General features: G+C 42.9%; 1 protein-coding gene across 7 annotated transcripts in view; it reads right to left on the reverse strand.

Moving 5' to 3' along the window:
- The window catches only part of LNX1 (ligand of numb-protein X 1), a 112,726-nt gene that overhangs the window by 42,832 nt on the left and 44,805 nt on the right, over positions 1-25,089 (reverse strand). The window lies entirely within an intron of this gene.

Here is a 25,089-nt window from a genome sequence, read left to right on the forward strand (position 1 = left end):
GTAAAGACAGTCTATTTAGTAAGTGGTGTTGGGAAAATTGGACAGATACATACAAAAAAGAAAAAAAGAGAAAAGAAAAGTAGACCACCTTCTTACACCACACACCAAAATAAACTCAAAGTGGATCAGAGACTTAAATGTTAGACTGGAAACCATAGAAATACTTTGAAGAAAACATAGGCAGTAAAAACTCAGTCATTTCTTGTAGCAATAATTTTTGATATATCTCCTTGGCTAAGGGATACAAAAGAAAAAATAATGGGTCTACATCAAGTTAAAGAGTTTTTTGCATAGCAAAGGAAACCATCAACAAAATGAAAAGACAAACCACTGAATGGGAGAACATATTTGCCAATGATACATCTGATAATGGGTTAATATCTAAAATTTATAAAGAACTTATACACTCAACACCAAGAAAACAACCCAGTTTAAAAATAGGCAAAGGATCTGAATGGACACTTCTCCAAAGGGGACATTCAGATGGCTAACAGACATATGAAAAGATACGTAATGTCACTAATCATCAGAGAGATGAAAATTAAAACCACAATGAGATAGCACCTCACACCTGTCAGAATGGCTATCATTAATAAATTAATTAATGATTGGTGAGATGTGAAGAAAAGGTAACCCTAGTACACTGCAGATTGGTACAACCACTGTGGAAAGCAGTATGGTGTTACCTCAAAAAATTGAAAAATGGAACTGCCTCATGACCCAGCAATTCTACATCTGGGGATATATCCAAAGAAACCCAAAACACTAATTTGAAAGAATACATGCACCCCTATGTTCATTGTAGTGTTATTTACGATAGCCAAGATTTGGAAGCAGCCCAAGTGCCCATCAATAGAGGAGTGAATAAAAAAGCTGTGGTATATTTACACACTGGAATACTACTTTACTGTAAAAAAGAAGGAAATGTTACCCTTTGTGACAGCATGGATGGGCCTGGAGAGCATTATGCTAAGTGAAATAAGCCTGTCAGAGAAAGACAAGTACAGCACAATTTCACTTATATGTGGAATCTAATTAACAAAATAAAAACTAACAACTAAAATGGAAACAGACTTATAGAGAACAGACTGACAACTGCCAGAGGGGATGGGGGTTGAGGGGCTGGGTGAAAAAGGTAAAGGATTTATGCAAAAAAACCCCTAAAAAATTAAAAAAAAATTTAAAAAGATCAGCCCAGTGTTGCTGAAGCAAGCGATTTGGAAGCTGAAATCCAGTTTTTAACATGAAATCTCTTGATTTTAAAAGTTGGCAACAAGTTCAAAATTTTTAAGAACATCATGTTGGCCAAACAAAACACATCTGTAGGCCAGATCTATCTCAAGGGATGACAAATTGCAACTTCTGGGAATAAAGTAAAACTGCCAATGTGGGTGAGTCAGGCTGATTTCTCTCTTTTCAGTCCTCCAGGAAGCAACACTAGCATTGTCTTGCTCTTCCCCCGACCCGCACCCTCCCTCCCCACTTGTGTGTGCGTGCATGCAGAGGGGAAATGGCCCGAAAGGGGGTTCTCTTTCATTATTTGTCCCAGCCCCATTTCTGATCCAAGTCAGAGAATAGGATTGAATTCTCAACTGTTTCTCTTTCACTCCTGGGAGAGCTAATCGCTTGCCCAAAGCTATTATATAATGGGAGAGGGAGACATCCAACCCTAATGGGGGTATTCGCTGTCAGGCAGAGAACCAAGATTAGAGGATCTGGAGGAAGCAAGTTTCCCTGCCGATGGCTTCAGCTGTTCTGCTGAACAGAACGAGAGACTCAGATTTTGCTCAAAGTGGGTACCCAGGGGCCAGGCTGAGAGACGGATGCAGGAGAGATGGTCACGGTGAGAGAGCAACAGGCTCTCCTTTGTGTTCTTGAGCAAGGCAGCTGGGAGACAGGACCCTGGGAGCCTCAGGAACTATTGTGCTCCAACACACAGAAAGTCTTTGTCACCATGCTAGCGACCCCAGAGGCTCAGGTGGGCCTTAGTCATGCATGCTCAGCTCCCAACTCCAGCTCCAGGGCCACCACCCTGCCCTCCTGACACCACACCTCCATGGCTTTGCAATATGTCCTACCTAGCCTATCTCCCTGCTCCAGTCTCCCTCCCCATTCCCCATCCCAAACCATCCTGACCACTCCAACACCTTCTTTTTACTGAAGTTTCAGTACTTTCTTGAACTGTGTAGATCATGACCTTACTACAGGCGTGCAATACATGTCTACATTACTATAGTCTGGCAATCCAGAAGGGGTTGGGAAGAGGACAGCTAATGTCTATTGATCTATGTGCTGTGTGTCACGCTGTACTTATGTGGTCTTTTTTTACCCTCCTAACCAGCCTGTGCTATTAGTTATACCCCCTCCACTTCACAGATGAGGATATGAAAGCTAGAAGGGAAGAAAGCCTGGTCCAGGTTCCCAGAGGGGAGCTGGGGTTGGAATCCAAGCTGGGGGTTCCCATGCTTTCTCCCCGCCATGGCCTGGTCTCTGGCCTGGAGCCTCCCCTGCACTCCAGGCTCATTATCAAACTCCTTACCCCATGTCTTCACTTACATATCTCACAGGCATCTGGAGCTTCATGCATCCAGACACCCTAACTTTCCCTGCCAAACCAGCTCACCCCGCATCTTCTCCATTTTATTAAATAGCACCTTATATCTGTTCTGTCATGCAGGCCCCAAACCTCAGAGTTATCCCTGCTTCCTTTTCTTCTTTCAACACCCCAAATATAATCCAGCAAGATCTCTCCAGGATCCAGCTACTTCTCGTCACTCCCACTCCCACCACCCTGGCCCAAGCCACCATCATCAATGCCCAGATTACTGCAACAGCCTCCTGAGAGGTTTTCCTCTTCCTACATTCACTCCCCTTCCCCGTCTATTCTCAACAGAGCAGCCAAAGGACCCTTTTACAATAGGCCACCATCTTACTAAACCATACGATCCTTACAAGGGCCCGTACTTTCTGTCCCGTTACTTCTGCTCTCATCCCCACCCCTCATCAGTCAGCCCCTGCTGGTCTTCACACTGGCCCAGCAGGTGCCTGATTCTGGGGCTCTGCATCCTGCTGTTGTCTAGGATACTCTTTCTCCAGATGCCCTCCTGGTCTAGTTCCATAATGAAGGCAATAGATCCAAAGTGTAGAACATTTATCCCTCTGGAGTCAAGACGGCTTTCTCACATTGGTGCCTGGAAAAGAGCTAGCTCATGGGTGTCACTCCTGGCCAATGATCAAGGCACATCGGCTCTGCCTCAGCTGACTGGGTAGCTGTCTTGCTCTGTGGGGTATAAAGGACTGGAGGGAAGGGGCAAAGCTTTGCAATCACGGGGTCTGCATATCACAGATCCCCTAGGGCAGGCACTCAGCAAACAGGTACTAAGTTGAACTAACCAGCAGCTGCCTTCTTGGTGTTCTGTTTGTTCAAATTAACAAACTGGGAATTGATGGACTCGCCCACATTACTGATACCGTGTAATTGTTATGGCTTATTGTGTGGCTTCTCCCTCAGCAAGCTCAGAATTTTCCTTTTCATTTCCCTACACCCCAACTCAAGATGAGGGAAAAGAAGACTTTTTTTTTCAATTTCTCTTGTTTGTCACATACTTCCCTAATAACTTAATAGGATTTTATTTGATCTGTGTTTTAAAACGATTATGCACATGGTAAGACTAAGAGTAATGATTGCCATATACATTCTTTTGCTATTTTGTGCTGATCCAGCAGAGTTTTTTTAAGAGTGATTTGAAATACAATTCCCATCAATAACCACTTAAGGGGGGACCTCCTGAGAAAGAGGAAGCAGAAAAGTAGAAAAGGCACAGACTTTCAAGTTTAAAACACCTGGGATGACTCCTAGGTCTGCCACCTTGAGCTCTGTGACTCTGAACAAGTTTCTTACTTCCTCTAACCCTCATTTCCCACATGTAAGATGGGCAAATAATGTTTATTTACTGGGGTTTAAAGAGTCATGCAAAGTGCCTAACTATCTGAAATATAGTAGTAACTCAATAAGCAGTGACTAGCATAATTATTATATATCAGGCATAATGTTAGACACTGAGTTCAAAGAAAAATACTACACAGTGTTTGCACTTAAGGAGACTAATGCGAAAATAGTAAAACCACCGCCACATTATCAGAGAGAGTTAGAGGTATGAGCCAAGTGTTGGGAGAGCTTGAGGGAGGGGCCCCTCGTTACTCTGCCTGGACTAATCAGGGAAGGCTTCTCAGAAGAGGTGAAATCTGAGCTAAATCTAGGAAAATGAGCGACACTGGCCTATCAGACTAGTAGTGAAGGCCACATTCAAAGGCCCCAAGGATGCAAGTGCATGGTAGTTGCCAGAAATATTGGGTTCAGTGCAGACTTTCTCCCAAGTGACACTGACAGGTAAAGAACAGAGCTAAAGTGAGACCAAAGAGGAAGAGAAAAGAGAAATGCTGGGGGGTGGGAGGGAGATAGGGTTGAGCAGAAGGTGCTGGGTGGGGATAAAACCCGGAGACACCTGACTTCTAGTCCGTTACCCACTTCTGGGGTTCAGTAGGGCTAAGCCATGGCCTGGGGGCCAGAGACAAGTGGGCATTTGCAGGAGGCTAAAGCAAACTGCAGTTTGCATATTAATACAAAAAGAAAACATTGGAAGGCCAATGGACTTTGATATTCAGCAGGGCTGAAAATCAGCATAATACTGCCCTGCTGGGGGCTCAGTGCCTCAAGGCAATTTCCTAACCTGATAATCTTTATACAATTTACCAAACTTTACCTTTGACCTGCCTGTATGCATTGCTAAAGGGGAAATGTGTATTCAAGTAAATAAATAGTGGACCAGGCCAGAAGTCGGTGTGTCTTTTCAAGAAAGAGGTTCCACCTGGCTCCCAATGACTTCTAAATTCATATTTCTTGTATAGCATTTTCATTTGTGCATTGGCCCCTCCTTCAGATCCTGAACCCTAGCTGTGCAGGTCTTGGCAGGCACTGAGAAGTCTGATGCCAACACAGAAGAGGGTCAGCAGGAGCAGGAAGGTTGAAGTTGACAATGTAGGGATCAAAGTCACCTCCTAACATAGATTCCATGACCATCAGTCTAAAGTGGACCACCACTCCCAGCCTACCAGTCACACTGTCACTTCCTTAGCATGTAAATGTTTGGAAGTTACTTTGTATGTTTATTTGCTTTTCTTTTAAATAACTGTCTCTGCCCGCACCCCCACCCCAAAGCATATAGCTTCTGTAAGAGTAAATGTTCATACTTGTCTTGCTCACCACTGTGCAGACAGCACTCATGGGCGGAGTTAGCCATGTGTATCAGAGCAGCCTGGGAGATGCTGGGAGCCTCTATGTTTTTCTTGCCCTTTTATTGGATGTTTTCTGTTTATACTTTACTTTAGCTGGCCCAGATAGGTTCTAATCATTGCAGGCATCCTTGATTCTTCTTTTGGAAGAATGTAGGGTGTATCTTTTAAATGCATCACTAATATTTCATGACTCTTTTAATGAAAGCACTAGAATTCTTTATTGTGTATAAGATAAAAATAAATGCATCAGTCATCCTCTTCCAAAACAGTCCCATTTGAGCTTCCTGAGCCCACCCAGCCTTGCTAATTAAGTCTTGATCATGTTACTTGGAAAAGACTCAAGTAACAGCAACACAACATCTAGTAATACCACTCCTCCGCTTTTCACAGCTTGGTCCTGAGCACGGGGCCCATTTCAGAAACTTTCCGAGTTCTGATTGGTTCATTATTTTCTATATTTCACTTGCTTTACCTGCAGCTTCTTAAATAATATCTCTTCAGTCTAAGAACATTAGGTAAGGTCATTATTCCTTACTTGGATTACTTTTTCTTCCCAAGTTTAAACCCTTATTCCCTGAGATCATATTACATGGCCGCTCACTTAGCTAGCAGAAACCATATGTGAAAAAAATCATTAGCACTTTTGTGTAGTCATGGGTGAAGTAAACATCAGTTAGTAAGTAAAAGAGGTCAGAGCTTGGGCAAGCCCCCCTTCTGGGAGTCAGTTGAGGCTCTTGAGTATGAACTTGAACCCTAAAGGTCCTCACCCTGGAGCATCCAAGGACTTCTTACATCACCATCAGCCACACACTCCTTGCTCTCATTAGCTCCCATCTTCTGCTTCCAAACCGCTGGGGAAAATGTCCCCAGCCATTCCAACCACCCCTGCCTCACTCGTTAATGAAGACCAGAAAGAGAAAATTCAAAACAAACTGGAAAACGACATGAAAATGCAGGCCAAGCGTTAGGCAGCCAGAACCCCAGGCTCTTGACTTGGGTGGGGCAGAGAGAGGTAGGTGCAGGATGCTCTTAAAGTAGAATCAGCTCAGGAAACAAACGGTCCAATGCCAACCTAAATAAGCACATTTGACTCAGTTTACCAAATATGCCGACATGTTCCCATGGAGTAGATCCACCGTGCTGTGCAGGATTGAGAAATGTTTGGCCCATCTGCACAGTGTCCATTTTTATTCTGGGGACGGCAGGGCAGAAGTGGCTATTCTTTTACCTAACGTTAATGGCTCTCCTTTTCTATTTTTTCTATTTACAGATGTAATCCTGTAAGACGATCTGTAGCTACATCCTTTTGTCCTTCTCAACACTAATTAATAACTTACAATTACTCTCGACCAGACACTATTCTATGTGCTTTGTCCCTATGAACCCATGCGGTCCTCACATCATCCCAATGAGGAAGACCCCCATCACCATTTTGCTAATGAGAAATTAAGGCACAGAGAGACTAAGTAACGCTCCCAAGGTCACACAGCTGGTAATTGGAGGGGCTGGGATTTGAACCTAAGGCAGATAGACTTTTAGTTGAGGCATGAACCTTAGGATGCGATGCACCCTAGTGCTGGTGATTCCGAGGTGACTGCAATGTGAGAGGCAGAGAAAAAGCAAGAGAAATTAAATTCTCTTTACTATAAATATTTTTTCACGGCCAGCTTAGTGGCTGCTCTGTGGACTGCATACAGCATGGGCTGGCGAGTGTGGCCTGTTCTGATCGAATCGGCGGCATCTTCAGGCTGCAGTGGATCAGCATGAGCTGTGAGCTTCCAGCTGCCTGTGCTGTCGCATCTGCTCTGACAACAGGGCCATTGTGATGCTGCTTGCTTGGTGGGTCCGTGGGCGGGGAGGCAGCTGCAGTGGTCCTCACGTGCCCTTGGGCTTGCTATGTTCCGGCCATTCTTCCTCCCTGAAAATAGCCCGATTCTCTCTCAGAATGGGTGTGACCCCAAGCATCCTAGGTGGCAGAAGCTTAAAATGATCCTGTCTGGGCGTGTGGGCCCCTCTAGGGGATTTATTTATTCCTCCTCTAGAGGGAGCCCTTCAGTCCAGGCATTCAAGTTCAAGCACTCAGTATAAATACACAGCATTTGGGGCAAAGCAGGATTTATCAGGAGAAAAGAGGTTTAGCTGTCATCCCAGGCTGGCTAGGAGCACACCTTCTCTCCTGTTAGTCAGAAGTCATAGGGGAAACCACCTGGCTGTCCTTTGTTCTGTGCTTGGTCTTTATCACTAGGCAGGGCAATGGAATTTATCCTGTTAATCTATGCCTCAGCTGAGATTACCCCCATTTTACAGATGGGGAAAATGGTGCTCAGAGATATTAAGTAATCTGTCCAAGATGACACTGCACTAAAGCAAAGGAGCTGGAAGTCGATCATACCTGTCTGGGATTTTGTTGTTGATTTAAACCCTGTGTATCACTGTCAAGGTATCTTATGATAATATGAATAGCTAACACACGTGGTTCTTAACATGGGTCCGGTGGTTCTAAGCACTTTATTCATTTAGTCTTGACAAGAGCCTAATGAGGTAGATGTGATTATCCCCATTTTGCAGATGTGGAAATGTAACACAAAGCTTCATTTGCCCGAGGCACACAGAATCTAGGGTGACCAACCAACCCCGTTTGCCTAGGGCTGACTGGGGTCTTGGGATGTGAACTTTTCAGTTTCAAAATGGGGCCAGTCCCAGTCAAACCAGGACGAGCTGGTCACCCCTTAAGTGGCAGAGACTGAGCTTAAGGTCAGAGTTGCAACTCTAAATAATATGCACTTCACCATGGTGTTCTGCCACGTTTTTTTCCCCTTTTTCTATGTTTTGCCCAAAGATTTAATAGAAACAGAAGCAAGTTGGGTGGGGGCGTTTGCGGTTTCAGGTCCACCCAGTGTGTGCTCACATGACAGCTTTTTAGAAGGGCTTCCAGAGGGCCACCCCAAACTGCAGCATCAGCACATCTCTCCCAGCAGCCCTTGCAGGTCCAAACTGCATGAAATCCCAGGGCTCCCAGAACTAGAGGAATCCACTCCACTGTTTAGCTAGGAAGAGCCCAGCTGATAGGCAGGAGGGCCTGATAAATACCAGCACTGCTCCCTGGGGTGACACCTAAGGATTCCAGCCCCGAAACAGATGTGAAATTGACAGCAGTTCATGAGGGATGGCTGGGGGCTCCGGCCCAGTCCACATGCCAGGTCAATTCTTCACAGAGACGTCAGGATGGTTTACCCACTTTGAGTCTCCAGCATCTTTGGAATCACGAAGACTTTTCCCTGGGCACTTGGGGGAGGAAGAGCAGACAATCTTCCTACTACAGATGATTTGAGTTTTTCTTCAGCTACCCATGAATTAGGGGGGGTGTGGTGGTCATGGCAATGGCGGTGGTTGGAGGAGGGGGAGCATCTTCTTGTTGGTTAACATTTGGTCCCTGCAATTCTTGGCTTCCATTCAGAATTATCCTCTTTGCTTTTTAAAGCACTCAGAAATAACCAAAGTCTAGCTTTTCATTTCTGAGAAGTCAGGCTATGGATCAACTGTTCTTTCTATTTCAGGACCGACTAGGAAATGTTTTTAGGACAAATGGGAAAGGGTGGGCTGCATGGCGGCCAGGGTTTCTAAATATCGGAACTGGCTGCCCAGGGAGGTTTTCTGAATGGCTTTGAAAGCAGCAGCCTAGCTTTCCCACCGCCTGGGATGCGTCTTACTTGAGCACCTTGAGTTTTTGTGAAGTCTGCACACCCCACGGGCTGCCCCGGTTCTCACAGCTCAGTGTGGCAATGGAGGGTGGGGGGCGGGAGAAGGTGGTATGGCATTTGAGTGGAAATCATTCCCAGACGGCGCTGTGAAGCAATTCCTTCATTCCTCAAAGCGCATTCCACTCTACTGAGAACTATGAAATGCATGCATTTTCTCCAGGCCCTTTCTGAGCTGGGTATCAGGAGCCCTCCTGGGTCCACTACTGGACACTCAGATACTGAGAAAGTGTGTTCTCCCTCACTCAGTTTGGGAATGGGTCATGTGGAGATACTTGACTCTTTTTTTTTTTTTTTTGCCAAGTCTTTGTGCATGAAACAAACAGAAATTCAAAATTCCCAGCCAGTTTCTATTTGTGAATGAGCTTCCTCATTTAACCTTACTCCTTCTGTGACTATTTAATTCCCCCAGAACTCTGTCATGCAAATAGGGGAGGGAGTGGATTCCTCTATTTGCAGGAAATGCTGACTGCTATTCACTTATTGGATAATTAAAAACCTCTCCTTTCACCCAGCCTGCATGACTCAGTGGTTGAGTGTTGACCTATGAACCAGGAGGTCACGGTTCAATTCCCTGAGGGGGTTGTGGGCTCCATCCCCAGTCGGGGGTGTGCAGGAGGCAGCTGGTCAATGATTCTCTCATCATTGATGTTTCTATCTCTCTCTCCCTTCCTCTCTGAAATCAATAAAAGTATATATATTTAAAAAAAAATCCAAAACCTATTTTTCCTCCCTCTCTTCTGTGAGCTACCTTTTGGCTATTGCTCTGCTCAATTTCTTTGGCTTGGCAACAACTAGTCACTACACTAGACAAGGCATTTTGCAGTCAAGCACATCTACAAACTCATCAAATCCACCTCTACCACAGTTCTCGTCCAAGCTGGCCTCTCACCTGGAGTGGCTGCTGTTCCAACAGATCCAGCTCATTTTATCCAAGGCCTGCCTCTGATCTCATCATCTCTATTGAAGTTCATAGTAATCTTTCTTCTCTCTGAGCTCTTCCATCCAGTTGTTCCATAAATACTTGAATGACTAGTAAAGTCTACCAAATGTAAGGCACAAGGCTAGGTGCTTCTAAGACTTGGCCCTCCTGGAGCGAGCAATCCAGCACAGAAGACAGAAGACAAGAAGCACAGTGTGAACCATGCTTGCTTTACCCAGGACTCAGTTTCATTACATAATGGCATGGAGTGCTGACGGACATTGGATGGGTCTCTTCAACTAGAGTGCGAACTCCCTGAGACCGTGTCTTTTGTATTCTCCACCTTTCATACATGGTTCAGAACATGACAGATACCTATGGTTTTTTAAAATACAGAAAAAGAAAAAGGAAATAACTCATAACTCTACCCCCACAGAAAATGCCTGCTAATCTGTTAGTATATATTCTCCAAATCTCCTTTTTCAATGCATAGACACACAGATACATGCTTATTTTTTTGTGTTGTTTTTCCATAACTAGACCAAGTAACATGCACATTTTTATAGCTTCTAAAATATACTGCCAAGTAACTCAATCATCACTGTATCAACATGCCTGTTCTCCCATCTTAACCTTGGCTAAACAATAGAATCACCTGGGAAGATTTAAAAAATTCAGTCTTTCAGGTACTTCAGACCAATTAAATCAGAATCTCTGGGGTGGGTCTAGTAATAACTGTGTTTTTGTAAGGCTCCCAGATGATCCTAATGTGTATCCATGGTCAAGAACCACTACCCCAGTGGTTCTCAACTTTGGCTGCACATTAGAATCACCTGTGAATCTTTTTAAAATCCTGATTTCTGGGCCTCATCCTCCCGAAATTCTGTTTCTTTGTTATGGGGTGGGGCCACAACATTAGTAACAAAGAAACAGAATTTCCAGAGGATGAGGCCTAGAAATTAGGATTTTAAAAAGATTCCCAGGTGATTCTAATGTACAGCCAAGGTTGAGAACCACTGTACTACCCCAATCCTTTCCATCTCACTGATTATTTTAATTGAATGAATTACCCAATCTGCTTAGAACTGACAGCCCACTGACCAATTATTACTGCCTGAATTCTTGAAATCTTGCATCTCGTTGTTGACGTCTGGGTGACCAGGTGTCCTTGCTTCTAGGGTAGCTATTCAGTTATTTCCCTCCCTGAAGGCTATGCTGGGAACCGTCTCTGGCTAAGGTCTGGGGTAGTGGGACTCAGTGGTCTAGGTCCCTCAGGGAAAGATGGAGAATAGGGTTTCTTTTGCTGTTACATTTAGACTTGAGAAAAGAGAGAATTAAGTTTCACTGCCATCCTAAAGAGTGTCCACTTACCCTGACCTTCCACATGTGTGTGTGTGTGTATGTGGGGGGTACCACAATGTAAAAACACAAATCAGTATTTCATCTAACACTGGGAGCTGAATTCCTAAAGTTTTATTTTTTGCATAGTATATTTAATATATAATCAGGTAAACACTCACCAAGGATGGCCAATATGATCAGAAAACATAGTTTAAAAGGTAAATTGAAAGGCCATTTTGCTGGATTCCTATGGCTTAAAATGAGCCATATTGAAGTTTTCCCCATTATCTTAAATGATTAAAACCTTTAAATAGAATTTATTGAATTCTCTTTCAGCTCTAACTATAAGCCTAAAATGATAAAACCCTATTGGGTTTTTTTATGGCTGGTCGAACACTTAGCAATATATATATATATGTGTGTGTGTGTGTGTGTGTGTATATATATATATATTCCACGAGGCAAAGTAAGGGCGTGGTCAAGATGTTTACAACATTCTCGTGAGTTTAGGTCAGGGGTGGGCAAACTTTTTGACTCCAGGGCCACAATGGGTTCTTAAACTAGACCAGAGGGCCGGAACAAAAGCATGGACGGAGTGTTTGTGTGAACTAATATAAATTCAAAGTAAACATTACATAAAAGGGTACGGTCTTTTTTTTTTTTTTTTTAGTTTTATTCATTTCAAACGGGCCAGATCCGGCCCGAGGGCCGTAGTTTGCCCACGGCTGGTTTAGATCCTGCTCAATTACATGCACCTGAACTCTATCAAGCCCACATCACTCAGACACGTGGGGCCATGTGTTCAGACCATAGGTTCAAGCTTACAACTATAGCTGTTGGCTATAATTGTACTGGGAGGGCTTTTCCTTCCAAGCTGGGACTTGCATGTGGCAATGAGAGGACTGTGCCCTCTCATTAGTCCAAGGCTTGAACCTGTCCAAACACTGTAGCTGCTCTCCACAGGAATATTTCAATAATAGATTCTTGATTCCAACTATCTAAAAATGTCTTTCTATTCCTGGTTCAATATCCTCATATAAGAATCAAAATACCTTTAATACCACCCCCTACTTTCTCACACCCCATTTATTTCTACACCCACGTCTCCAAACACACACACACACACACACACACACACACACTAAGCTTTAACATCCTTGAGGTGAGTACCAGTAAATATCTTAAGTCACTACTTGCCCACTATATGTTCTTAGTGAATGATTTTCAGTAAACAGAGTTTAGGATTTGCCTACATGTTCAAGGCTCTGTCTCTACTATTGACCCTTCGACACTTCAGTGTCTAGTTTTGACTGTTGTTACCAACTGAATCCTAAGCATGGCTTTAGCTCCTACTTTCTGTCGCCTGTGAGCTGACATTGCCTTTTGGGTTTCAATTTATTTGATTTTTTCCCCGTTTACTTCTTTAGAAATTCTATAATCCCTAGGGAAGGAAGAGCAAAGAAAAGGAAATAGAAAAAAAAAAACATAAGCAAAACCTAAACTTTGGCCACTTGCCAACCATCCAATTTATCACTCAACCTGTTCATGACTAAATTCTATCATCAGAGAACTACACTGAAATCAATGGGGTCAAACATTTCAATCTGTCCAATTATTCCACTGGGAATGAACAGAGTCCCAAGATTTATTAGGGCAAAGTGGACTTTCAAGTTGTTCAAACCAAGCTTTTACCCACCTGCCAGCAATGGATGATGGGAAAGAAGGAAGTAAAGCTGCAGAGTATTATCATAAACAGCAATAATTCATGTCTCTATATGATGGAATCTGGTGCTAACTTCCTTTGGATCTGAACTCTTAGATACATGAAATTTTTGTTAATATGTTAGGCACTTTATTGATTATTAGTTGTTTATAATAATATAAATACAGATGAATAATTGCATAGACCTCCAACTAGATTAAACAACAGGAATCTTCCAAGGAAAGACCAACCTAGGCATGGGTTTATGTTCCTGGACAAAAGTACATAAAGGATTTTTATAGACAAAGGTTATATTTTGAACTTTGAAAATGATTATCTCAAGCTGTATAATGAGTTTTCAAATATAAATATGCACCTCTCACATAAAATCAGACAGTGGTCTGCTAGAAGGAAACCCTAGGTTTTCTGCTTCATAGGTGAACTTGAAAGTTTAGTTTCGGCCTTTTCAAGTGAGGACAGACCCAGATACCTTGCAGAAATCACTCTGGATTCAGGTAGTTTCAGACACTTGAAACAATGAGTAGCTCTCTTACTTTGCCAAAATATGCTCTGTTCCCCACTGTTCCCCTCCTCCTGCCTGCCTGGCAGTGACGAGGATTTGGTTAATTATAGTAGAGGCTTTTGTTAATCATGACATGGGAACTGATCTTCCGAAGACAACTTTTTCTATTAACTTAATTGTAGTCTGGATGGTCAGCCTACTCTTAAATTGACCATCACTTGGATTATATAAAACTGACGGTTTTGTATAAGGGTCTTTGTTCTTCCAGAAAGCCAGGAGATTTGGCTCATTATATCTTCTCTCTTAATGGTAATAGTATTAATGTGTTTGGGGAAAATATGGATAGATAAGAAACAGTACTATGGTTTAAATCAAAGTGTGTTCCCCCCTCCCGCCCCACCACCCCATTTTAAAATTACAGTCAACAAGGCTTTCATTGGACCTTGGTAGCAGAATGATCATTATCTCATTGAAACTGTGACTTGATGATTTAGTCCTGGAGAGTGGAGGTTTCCTGTCCCGGGTACAACCCAAGAGCCAGGTTTGGAGGTGGCAGAGGGAGTAGCATTTAGGGGAGTGAACATTAATTGAGCCCTATGCTACCCTTTCATATATGGTGTCTTTCACCCTTAATAGTAACCACCAACTGTGGGACAAACATGTTGGTTTTCTCCATTGCACAGTCAAGGAAACAGACTCAGAGATGCTAAGTCACCCATCCAAGGCCACAGCAGAAGGCCAAGATGACTTTCCTTGAAGTCATTCAAATCTAACACAACTAGTAAATGGCAGAATAAGAAATGGAAAATGGGTCTATAAGATGTGAAGACTGTATCTTTCTACCCAGTAAATGTTACCTCCAGGACTAATCCAATTCCTGGGAAGTTCATTGGGTTTCTGAAGAGAGTACACGTAAGGTTTAGGGGAAATAAACATAGATGGGCAGTTTGGGCCTGCGTAAAGGTGTGCAACTGAGGGCTTGAGAGGGCTGACACACAGCTAGTGCACCTCTTTCCAAACCAAGTTGCCGCAGAGGATGCATCTGCTAAGAGAAAGGGGTTCTTTCTTTGCAAAAAACAGCTCTGTCCACTTGCCAAGGGGGTGCTTTCTTCTAATTTACACTGATTTGAAGAAGGCCTCATGTGGAGGGAATCTTAGAGTGTACAGGAGGAAAGCTTCTAGAAAACTCTCATGCATTGCCCAAATAGTAGTAACCTACATTTTATAGCCCTTTGCAGCCACAGGGCTCTCACATACCCCGACTCTTCTCAGTCTCATTTAGAACCCCCCAAAGTCACTCCATGTGAACTATGATTCCCCCTCATTACAGATTTAAAAACTAATTAAAAGCTCAGCCACTTGCCCAAAGTCATACAGCTGGTAAACCAAGAAGTTTCAAGCATAAGTCTCTCCCGGCCCCTTACTTCTATTTTTGCAGATCTATGCTTTCGGTCTAACCTCGCTTATCTAGCTAACCACACACAGAGATGCTTGGCTGCCTGCCGGCAACCCCAGCTCAGCAAATCTAAAAAATATTTCTGTCCCTTAGACAAAAAGTTCACTCGCCAACCCTGTCATGGGGAGAGAGTGGTCACTTAGGATGGCGAATGGAAATAGCTCAAGCCTTCAGCACTTCCTCAAGGTGGGCTCAGCCACTGAACGTTCTTGGATCAAAACCACAGCAGGCAATGTGATTATCCCGTGGCTGAAACAGCCCTTCCTTTTCAGGAACAGTTCTCTGAAGGCCAGGAAAGGGGGCGTGTCTGGGGGGAAGGCACTGGCAAGCTGGGCTGATGATTAAAATAATAAGGTTCTTTGTTAGCTGGGTCACATTTTTAGGAAATACCACCTGGTCAGTAATAGCATGCACCCCGTCATTTAATAAAATGGGCGAAGGGGTAATTTGCAAATTGGACTTTGCAAATTGCCAGTATCTATCTAATTATTGTTTAATCAAAATAATCACTTGGTTATTGGAATTCCATTCTTAAAAATACAGGCCATTTGTCTGGAAGCTGTCTAAAGGAAAAGGATTACAACATATTTGGGGACTTTTTAGAAAAGAATATATTAAAGATTCCACAAGAAATCTCTCCGAATCAATGGTGATACGAATAACAAAATAACCCCCAATCACTGGGCACATTCTTAATTGTCCAGCCCCATGTTTATATCAGAAATTCAATTTGGGGGATTTACTAATATTTTACATGTATTTTACATGTATTTTACATGTATTTTATGTACATGTAAAATCATGAGTACTGGTTATTATGTAAGTGAGAGACAATAGCTACTTCTGAACTATTTCCATGATTCTGAATTCTCATGTCTGAATTACCCACTAACCCCTGGCACTAGGTGGGAAAACCAACAAACCATTCTTCATGTCAGAATGACCACTATAATGGACAAACAGTACAGAGCTAGCTCTTTTAAACCCTTCTCTCATACTGGGCTCCTGGTAGTCCAGTTGCAAGCCAAATAAGCAAGCTAGGACCATGATGCTCTACTCCCTAGCCTGCTCTGCTGAATACTGACAACATCAAGTTCAAATATACCAGGTCCTGCCAGATAACAATATGAAGTCCTAAGGGTCCAGGTAGTCAATCAGATAGAAGACTCAGCTTCTCTTCCTTTCATTTTTCTTCTCTTTCTCTACCCATCTCCTGCCAAGGTCCTGACATGATTATGCTTCCCTGTCAGGCCTCTGAGCGACCTCTTGTTCGGGTTCACATTTTTCCGCCCTCTTTCTCTCTTTGTTGCCCTCTCTCTTCTTTTGCACAAAAGTGTGCATGCACATATACTGTATGGACTGAATTGTGCCTCCCTCCATTCACATGTTAAAATTCTAGCCACAGTACTTAAGAATATGACTCTCTTTGGAGATAGGATCTTTAAAGAGGTAAAGTTTACGTCACTAGGGTGGCCCTAATCCACTGTGACTGCTAGTCCTTATAAAAAGAGAAAATTAGGACTCAGAGAGAAATAGAGAGAAGATCATGGGAAGTCACAGGAAGGAGACGGCCATCTACAAGCCAAGGAGAAAGGCCTGGAACAATCTTTCCTCGCGGCCCTCAGAGGAACTGACCCTGCCAACACCTTGATCACGCATGGACCTCCAGCCTCTAGAACGGTGAGGAAGTAAGTTCCTGTTATTGAAGCTGCACAGCCTTTGGTACTTTGTTATGGCAGCCCTAGCAGATTAATACACACTGCTTCAGCCTTCTTACTTTTCTTCCAGTGAGCTGAACTCAGCTGGCACTGGCTGAGAACTTTCTCTACTTTCCTCTAACAAGGACGTGCTGTAGACATGAGGTAGGGAAAGAACACTTTATGGGCAACAGAATTGCAGAAAACTGGGTCAGAAATTAGGAGGTGCCACCTGTCCTTTTTCTACACCAACTCATTGTATTTTGAAGCAAACCACTTACGTTTTTGGGACATCTTCTCATTCGTAAAGTGAGAGGCTTGAATTAGATGATTTTAAATGCCTCTCATAATCTTAAAATTCTGTGGCTTGGCCCGGCTCAGACACAGGGTCCATCTCGAATTCTACACCCACAGCTCCCTGGATGAGGCTCACAGAAACAGGCAGTGCTTAGGACAATATTTAGTTTTTAAAATGTTTTTTAGTATAAATTATTTTAGCTTGAAGCTAGTTGTTTGGGTTTGCCTACTCTGATGCTTTCCCGCCATGTAAACATATAAGCTTGGGGGGACTGTAAAGGGAGGTGAATGAACTCAGAACCCTTGTGTAAACCGTGAATGAGGGTTAACATGTGACTGAAATGCCCCACATTTGTGATACGTTTGAGCCAAGCTGCGGGTAAGCCACAGTTTCTGCACTTCATTTTTCTTGACGTTGGACCATAATGAATGCTCGGAGTTCTAAGAGGGATCTTGGAACAAGTCCTTCAGATGAGGGTGTTATTGCGCTTTGTTCTATCTCAGCAACATCCTGGCGATGCACTTATTTCTGTCTCTTCACCAATGTTTAGGGGACAGACTCAGTGGGGCTTCTTTGAGGACTGGAAACCACTTTCTGCCTCAGTTGCTCTTTTTGCTATTTATTGTTGGGGCTGCTATAGACATATATAAGCCACAGCTGACACCCCAAACATCTATTCATGTCTTCCAATGAAAAACAAAGGCAATATCATCTCTAAATATAACTGTGCAATGGTGTACATCCTTGAGAAAGAGATGGACCGAGGATACAATTATCAGCAATATATTCAGTGTCCTTCAAGAAGGCACCTGTTGACATAAGGCATCAGCTACAAAAGCTGAAAACCCAAAGGGACCACTGGTGCTGCCAGTCCATAATAGTCTTGTTTTTAAATAAAATGTCTGCTTTCCATACAGATCCCACAGAAGGCCTTTCCCCTTTCCACAGCACTTAGTCCCCAAAGGAAACTGCTCATTCCAGTTGGAAAATAACATCCCCAGTTTGACCGTTAAGGGAGGAAGTTCCAACCACAGGAGACAGACTAAACGAATTCCTGAAAGCATCCACATCATTCATGCTAGAAAACAGGCGTCTGATTTGGCTTTGCTGGTGCCCAGTGTGTGCTGGACTGTGGGCTGATGGGTCTCTGCTGAGGCTGCCTCCCTTCCGGGCCGATCAGGGCCGGCCTCCCCTCAGGAAAGCTCCAGGCTGCCGGAAGTGGCTGCCAGGCATTCTCTGCTTCAGACATCCCCACTCTGGGAGTCTCTACACAGACTCTCTCTTCTCCCTTTTGGGTCTAAGGATCTCATCAGGGGAGCTTCTTTATTGTTCTCCTGGGTTAAACAACAATAGGAACATTCCCTCCAAAAGGACTGCTATTAAGCACATATGCTCCCTAGATGCAGAGAGGCCCTCACAAGCACTGAGCACGACTTTTGTTTATTTAGTTAATTGCCTTCTGGACAACACAGTGGGCCTGGCCTGGGAAGAAGACAGATGAGCTTTATCCGTAACACTTCTGTAAGCCTCTAGGGGGTGCTGGAAGCAGGGGCTGAAGGACACAAGGTGCTGAAAGGGAAGAAGAGGCCCAATAGGGCACACACAGGAACTAGATTTGCCTGAGCTGCTTGTTAAAAATCGAATCCTGGGCCCCACCCTCTCATTAGAGCTAAGATATCAGTTCTCAACCAGGAGCAATTTTGTCCTCCAAGAGACATTAGACAATGGCTGAAGACATTTGTGATTGTCACAATTGGGGAGGTTGTTACTGGCAACTAGTGGGTAGGGGCCAAGAATACTTGAGAATCCTACAACGCACAGGAACCCCCCCCCCCCCCCAACAAAGAATGACCGATCCCATTGTCAATAGTGCTAACATTAGGAAACTCGGATCTATGGGTTAGAGGGGGTGCCAAGCACCTGTGTTTTCAATTTATTCATTTTCTTTATTGATTAAAGTATTACATATGTGTCCTTATTCCCCCCATTACCCCACCCCCCACCCCTAACCCGGCTTGTGCCCTCACCTCCCTGTTGTCTGTGTCCATTGGTTAGGCTTATATGCATGCATACAAGTCCTTTAGTTGATCTCTCCCCCTTTTTTACCCCCCCCCCCCCGCCCCGCCTTCCCTCTGTGGTTTGACCATCTGATCTGATCGATGCTTCTCTGTCTCTGGGTCTGTTTTTGTTCATCACTTTATGTTGTTCATTATATTCCACAAATGAGTGAGATCATGTGATATTTACCTTTCTCTGACTGGCTTATTTCGCTTTGTAAAATGCTCTCCAGTTCCATCCATGCTGTTGTAAATGGTAGGAGTCCCTTCCTTTTTGCAGCAGTGTAGTATTCCACAGCTTTTAATCCACTCATCTGCTGATGGGCATTTAGGCTGTTTTCAAATCTTAGCTATGATACATTGTGCTGCTATGAACATATGATTAGTGTTTCTAGTTTTTTGGGCTATATTCCTAGAAGTGGGATTACTGGGTCAAATGGGAGTTCCAATTTTAGTTTTTTGAGGAAACTCCATACTGTTTTCCACAGTGGCCACACCAATCTGCATTCCCACCAGCAGTGCATGAGGGTTCCTTTTTCTCTGCATCCTCGCTAGCACTTGTCATTTACTGATTTATTGATGGGAGCCATTCTGACAGGTGTGATATAGTACCTCACTGTCATTTTGATTTGCATCTCTTAAATGATTAGTGACTTTGAGCATGTTTTCATATGTCTCTTGGCCTTCCTTACGTCCTCTTTCGAAAAGTATGTATTTAGGTCCTTTGCCCATTTTTTTTGATTGGATTGTTTATCTTCCTTTTGTTGAGTTGTATGAGTTCCCTGTAAATGTTGGAGATTAAACCCTTATCAGAAATAACATTGGCAAATATGTTCTCCCATGCAGTGGGCTTTCTTGTTGTTTTGTTGATGGTTTCTTTTGCTATGCAGAAGCTTTTTATTTTGATGTAGTCCCATTTGTTTATTTTCTCTTTAGTTTCCATTGCCCTAGGAGCTGTATCGGTGAAGATATTGCTTTGGCATATGTCTGAGATTTTGCTGCCTGTGGGTTCCTCTAAGATTTTTATGGTTTCCCGTCTTACGTTTAAGTCCTTATCCATTTTGAGTTTATTTTTGTGTATGGTGTAAGTTGGTGGTCTAGTTTCATTTTTTTGCATGCATCTGTCCAATTTTCCCAACACCATTTATTGAAGAGACTGTCTTGACTCTGTTTTTAATAAGCTCTCTAGGTGATTCCAGTGCACATTGAGGTTTGAGCCCCTGCCCATGCCTTGGCAATCAGTTGACAACATCAGGTTGCCAGGGCAGTGAGGGTGGATAGAGACAGGAATGCAAATACAGTGAATATGCCCAAATCAGGATCAATGAAGACAATAATTGCCTACTTCACAAATTTACTCTAGACAGACCCTTGGAAGACTTTAATAATAGGTTTTATATGGGACTGTAGACATGAGTAAGTGCAGGTCCAGAGGCAGAAAGGCAAGGGTTTATTGAGCAGCTGTGCCTTCGAAATATCAACCTCACTGCCAATTTTCCATCATTACCTTTACAGATTTAATTCTGTAAGAGTGTTGGCAAGCCCTCTCCCAAGTGCACTATGTTGCTGGGTAGGGCCCTATCTTCAACCTAAAGTGTTGTAAGCTGATAATGGAAAGAACAGAAGTTAAATCTATTAACCTGTATCTTGTATCTTGGTCATTTGGTGTGCAACAGGAGGCTAAGAGAATCTATCCGTCTTTGGGGAAAGATGTGAAAAAATTAAGAAACATCTTAACTATCTTCTTGTGCTCAAGACAGTACCATATGGACAGTCAAATGACTTGTGCTCTACTTTTTCTCTCTCTATTCAGCAGCCATATACTTTGGTTAAGCTGCTCTCTGGGGGCTTCAGTGTCCTTGCCCATGATGATGCAGCCTAACTCCCTGCATTTCTGTAAGGATCGCCAGGAGAATGGCCGAGAAAGGGCCTTGTAAAAAGTTTCAATGGGAAGAAATGATTGTGCTTGTAGGTGAAAGGAAAGAAACCAGTAATATTAACCTGATATGAATGAAAATGTTTTTCTATTAAGTCATGGAGTTGATGGAAGGTATCTGTCATTTTCTTGGGATAATTATGAATCCTCATGGCGGCGAAGAATCAGAAGAGAAACCGAAGTAGACTTTTTTTTTCCTTGTCCCGTAATTTAAAGGTTTAGAATTTTCTTAAAGGAACACAAAGGATATAATCAAAGTCATATGGGACCTACCAATATTGCTGTTTCCATTACAAACTAAGGCTGTTTAATTAGGTCATGTAGACCCCATAAACAACTTGAGACCTGGCTTTGTTGTTTTGGTTACTTAAGGCGTGCCTCTTTGCCAATTCTACTGCAATCATTGTCTTTCTCCTGAAATGTTATTATTTCCATGACATAAAACCTGCATCTTGGCCATAAGTGAACTATTTCCCTGTTCATCCAAAATAACAAACTTTATTTTACTCTGTTTACCTACAAGGGCAATAACATTAATTGACTCATGAAACTGAACACTATTTTTATGACCATTTTTAGCATTCTATTCAAGTATGTTAAAGACACCATGCTAATGTTCTCAGATAAAAACGTTACTATTATGGAAACAAATAAAAAACACACCAAACAACAACAAAAACAAGGCAATCTCTTGATATGGATTGTAATGAGATGTGGGATGAGAAAAGCCAGGAAATATGGGTTAACTCAATGGTCAGTCCCAGATGCTTCAATCAGCTCCCCACTCCTAACACTGTATGTACACCCAGTCAATTCCCATCTCTTGGCACCACCTCCCTCCCCCTTGCACCCTGCCATTTCCTCTATTATTTCTCATTCATCTATTGGCTCAGTTCATGTGCACATGGGATTATCTCTACTTTTATGTTTGGTATACTGCCTGATAACTGTAGACAAAGGCACCATATCTCTCATTTTACAGATGGGAAAACTCAAGTACCAAACTATTAGACTTAGTGAAGGTAAGTACCTCTCAGAGGTTTTTAGGGAATAAACCAATGTAAGCCTTGTGGGTTAATCACTTGACTCTAACCCAACCTTTCCACCTACTTTTACTAAGCATTTTAGAACACCTTGTAATTGTCTTCGCATTGTTTTATCAGTTATTCCACCTTACCCAGTAGCGTGCTTTTTCTTATTTAACCACAAAGAAATAGGTAGTGAATGACTAAGGCTGTTTCTACATAAATGAGATGTGCTCTATGAACTACTTCTATAGGCTCAGGTTCAAGTCCAACAAAAGCTCATGGCAATGTCATGGGAAATACCTACAGGATATCCTCTGGCAACTGAAGCCACCCATCACCCAGCAAAGATGAGGAGATTCTCACTAAGGGCACAGCCATCAAAAGAGTCCTCTGAGGCACACTGACCATGAAGAGGAGCACAAAGAGAGTCATAGTAAAGTATCTAGAAATGTTACCAGGTAGAATGTGGCCTAGACTACGAACAACTCATGGTTTTAAAAGGTTTCCCCTTTCTCCTCCACCTCTGTCCTAGAACACAGAATGTTCTATAAATGTACCTTTTAGGAATGTGTTCAGCAGTCCTGCTGAGCCAACTCTGGATTAGAGCTCAGAGCCACCATGCTTCTAGTCTAGTGCTTCTATTCCCATGTCACATTTTCTTCCAATATTTAAAACAAATGTCATTTACAGTTGACATTCAATATTATTTTATATTAGTTTCAGGTGGACAGCATAGTGGTCAGACTTTTATATGATTTACAAAGTGATATTCCTGATAGGTCTAATACCCACCTAGCACCATATAGAGTTACCATAATATTTTTTTAAAATATATTTTATTGATTTTTTACAGAGAGGAAGGGAGAGGGATAGAGAGTTAGAAACATCGATGAGAGAGAAACATCGATCAGCTGCCTCCTGCACACCTCCTACTGGGGATGTGCCCACAACCAAGGTACATGCCCCTGACCGGAATCGAACCTGGGACCCTTGAGTCCACAGGCCGATGCTCTATCCACTGAGCCAAACCTGTTAGGGCGAGAGTTACCACAATATTATTGACTATATTCCCTATGCTGTGCTTACGTCCCCCATGACTATTTTGTGACTACCAATTTGTACTTTTTAATCCCTTCACCTTTGTCATCCAGTCCTCCAACCCTCCCATCTGGCAACCATGAGTCTGTTCTCTGTATCTATGAGTCTGTTTCTGTTTTGCACCATCACTTCTTTGCAAAGAATTTTATACACACCAGTGTGACACAGCCTCCTGGAAAGAATGCTCTAAATGCCTCCCGAGAGCCTTTGATTACCCTGAGGAAGCACAAAATGTTCATGAGAAATCGCTCCTTTGTCTTCCTATAATTAGCTGGTTTTCTTCCTCTTCTTGATTCTACACCTGATGATGCACTGACTTGGCTAAACAACAACGTAAGTAGAGACTACACTCATTACCCTATGATATACATATCAGCGTCAATGTGAAATTTCTGCTCCAGCTTCAGAATCATTACTTTCTCTGTTGGTAACAAAAATGTATCTCTAATATGGCTTTCACAGTGATCATTTCCTAATTACTTAGGAAAACCTACCTTTTTGGTTATTGCTTTATTTATAGCTTATACCAGTCATTACCCTGGCATGACATTAGGTAAAAAGTCTTACCTCTAGGTCTTTTTCTTTGCATTTCAGGGCAGTAGTGGGGGAAATACTGTGTTTTTTTTTTTTGTTTTTTTTTGGTCTTAAAACACATGAAAAAGATACATCTGTATAATTTTATCAAGGTTGCCAACTTGCATGAACACCTGGCACTTTTTATGGCATCAAACACCCAGCAAATTATAAAGGAATTATGAGAATGCCTGTAAATGCTTTGAAATGGTAAACACCCTTCAATTCTTCTATGTACAATAGCCTGAGGTCCACCCTTTCTTAACTGACTAGTCTTCTGTCTAAGGGCTGAGTTCTAGTTCTTTTTATGTCCAGCCTTCTTCCTGGGTGGAGAAGGAAGAGAAACTGGTGTTTCTATCAACAGGTAGCCAGATACTGGTTCTTTCCAAAGCACTGATTAGTTTAGTTTTTTTCCTTTTATAGTAACACACACACACACACAGAATGAGCAGTTAGAAAACATTGCGATATGGTCACTGTTAAGGTTCCTTAGTATTCTCTTACGCCCTCCATCCCTCCATTGATTCTTGGCCAACTTTGCACCAAGCACGAGGCTCTGCCATCAACATCATGGAGCCCCTCATAGGTGGGCAGCCCTGGGTACTTTCCTTTGCACTATTCTCACCTGACAGGAGTCTAGCCAAACCATACCCTCTCACAGAGCCAAGGAAGAGAACAACTTTGTTACTGAAAACAAAGAGAAGAAATTTCAAATAAACAGCATTCCTCCCTCCTCATAAAATACACAACCTGGTCCATCCAGTTTCTTCTTTTCAGGTGATGGTGTGGGGAAGTCTGTGACCAGGGTGAGCTGGGACAGGCTGTCCTAAGGCCTGATGGGGCTTGGCTACTGTCAGTACTGCTTCTCCAATTATTCTCATTCAGAATGTGAACTATTACACATTGCATGTGGCACGTTGCAGGGGACACAAAGCATGTGAAAAAATTTGCATAGCAATTGGTTTCAATCAGCTATTGGTTAAATATAAGTGTCTCAAAAAAAAAACCCCAAACCCCCACTAAAACCAGTTGCAAACACCCACCCCCAAGTCTGGCACCCAGAACACACAGGGCCGGCTGGTTGGGTGTCTGGATCGCTCCTTGGGGGGGACACCACGGGTCTGAGTTTTACCTGCACCCCTCTCTCTAGCCTGGCCACATACCTCACTGTGTGAATGAGACCTTTCTTCAAGCCTGAGTCAAGAGAAGCAGGGACAGAAAAACACTCCTGGCAGCACTGTCTTTTTTTTTAAATTTTATTTTATTGCTTACAGTATTGCAAAGAGTAGTACATATATCTCCTTTTTCCCCCATTGACCTTCCCCTGGCCTCCCCTCCCTCCTCCCCCAGTGTCTTGTGTCCATTGGTTATACTTATATGCATGCATACAAGTGTTTCAGTTGAT

This window comes from Myotis myotis, unplaced genomic scaffold (genome assembly GCF_014108235.1).
Source record: "Myotis myotis isolate mMyoMyo1 unplaced genomic scaffold, mMyoMyo1.p scaffold_m19_p_1, whole genome shotgun sequence".
NCBI lineage: Eukaryota > Metazoa > Chordata > Mammalia > Chiroptera > Vespertilionidae > Myotis > Myotis myotis.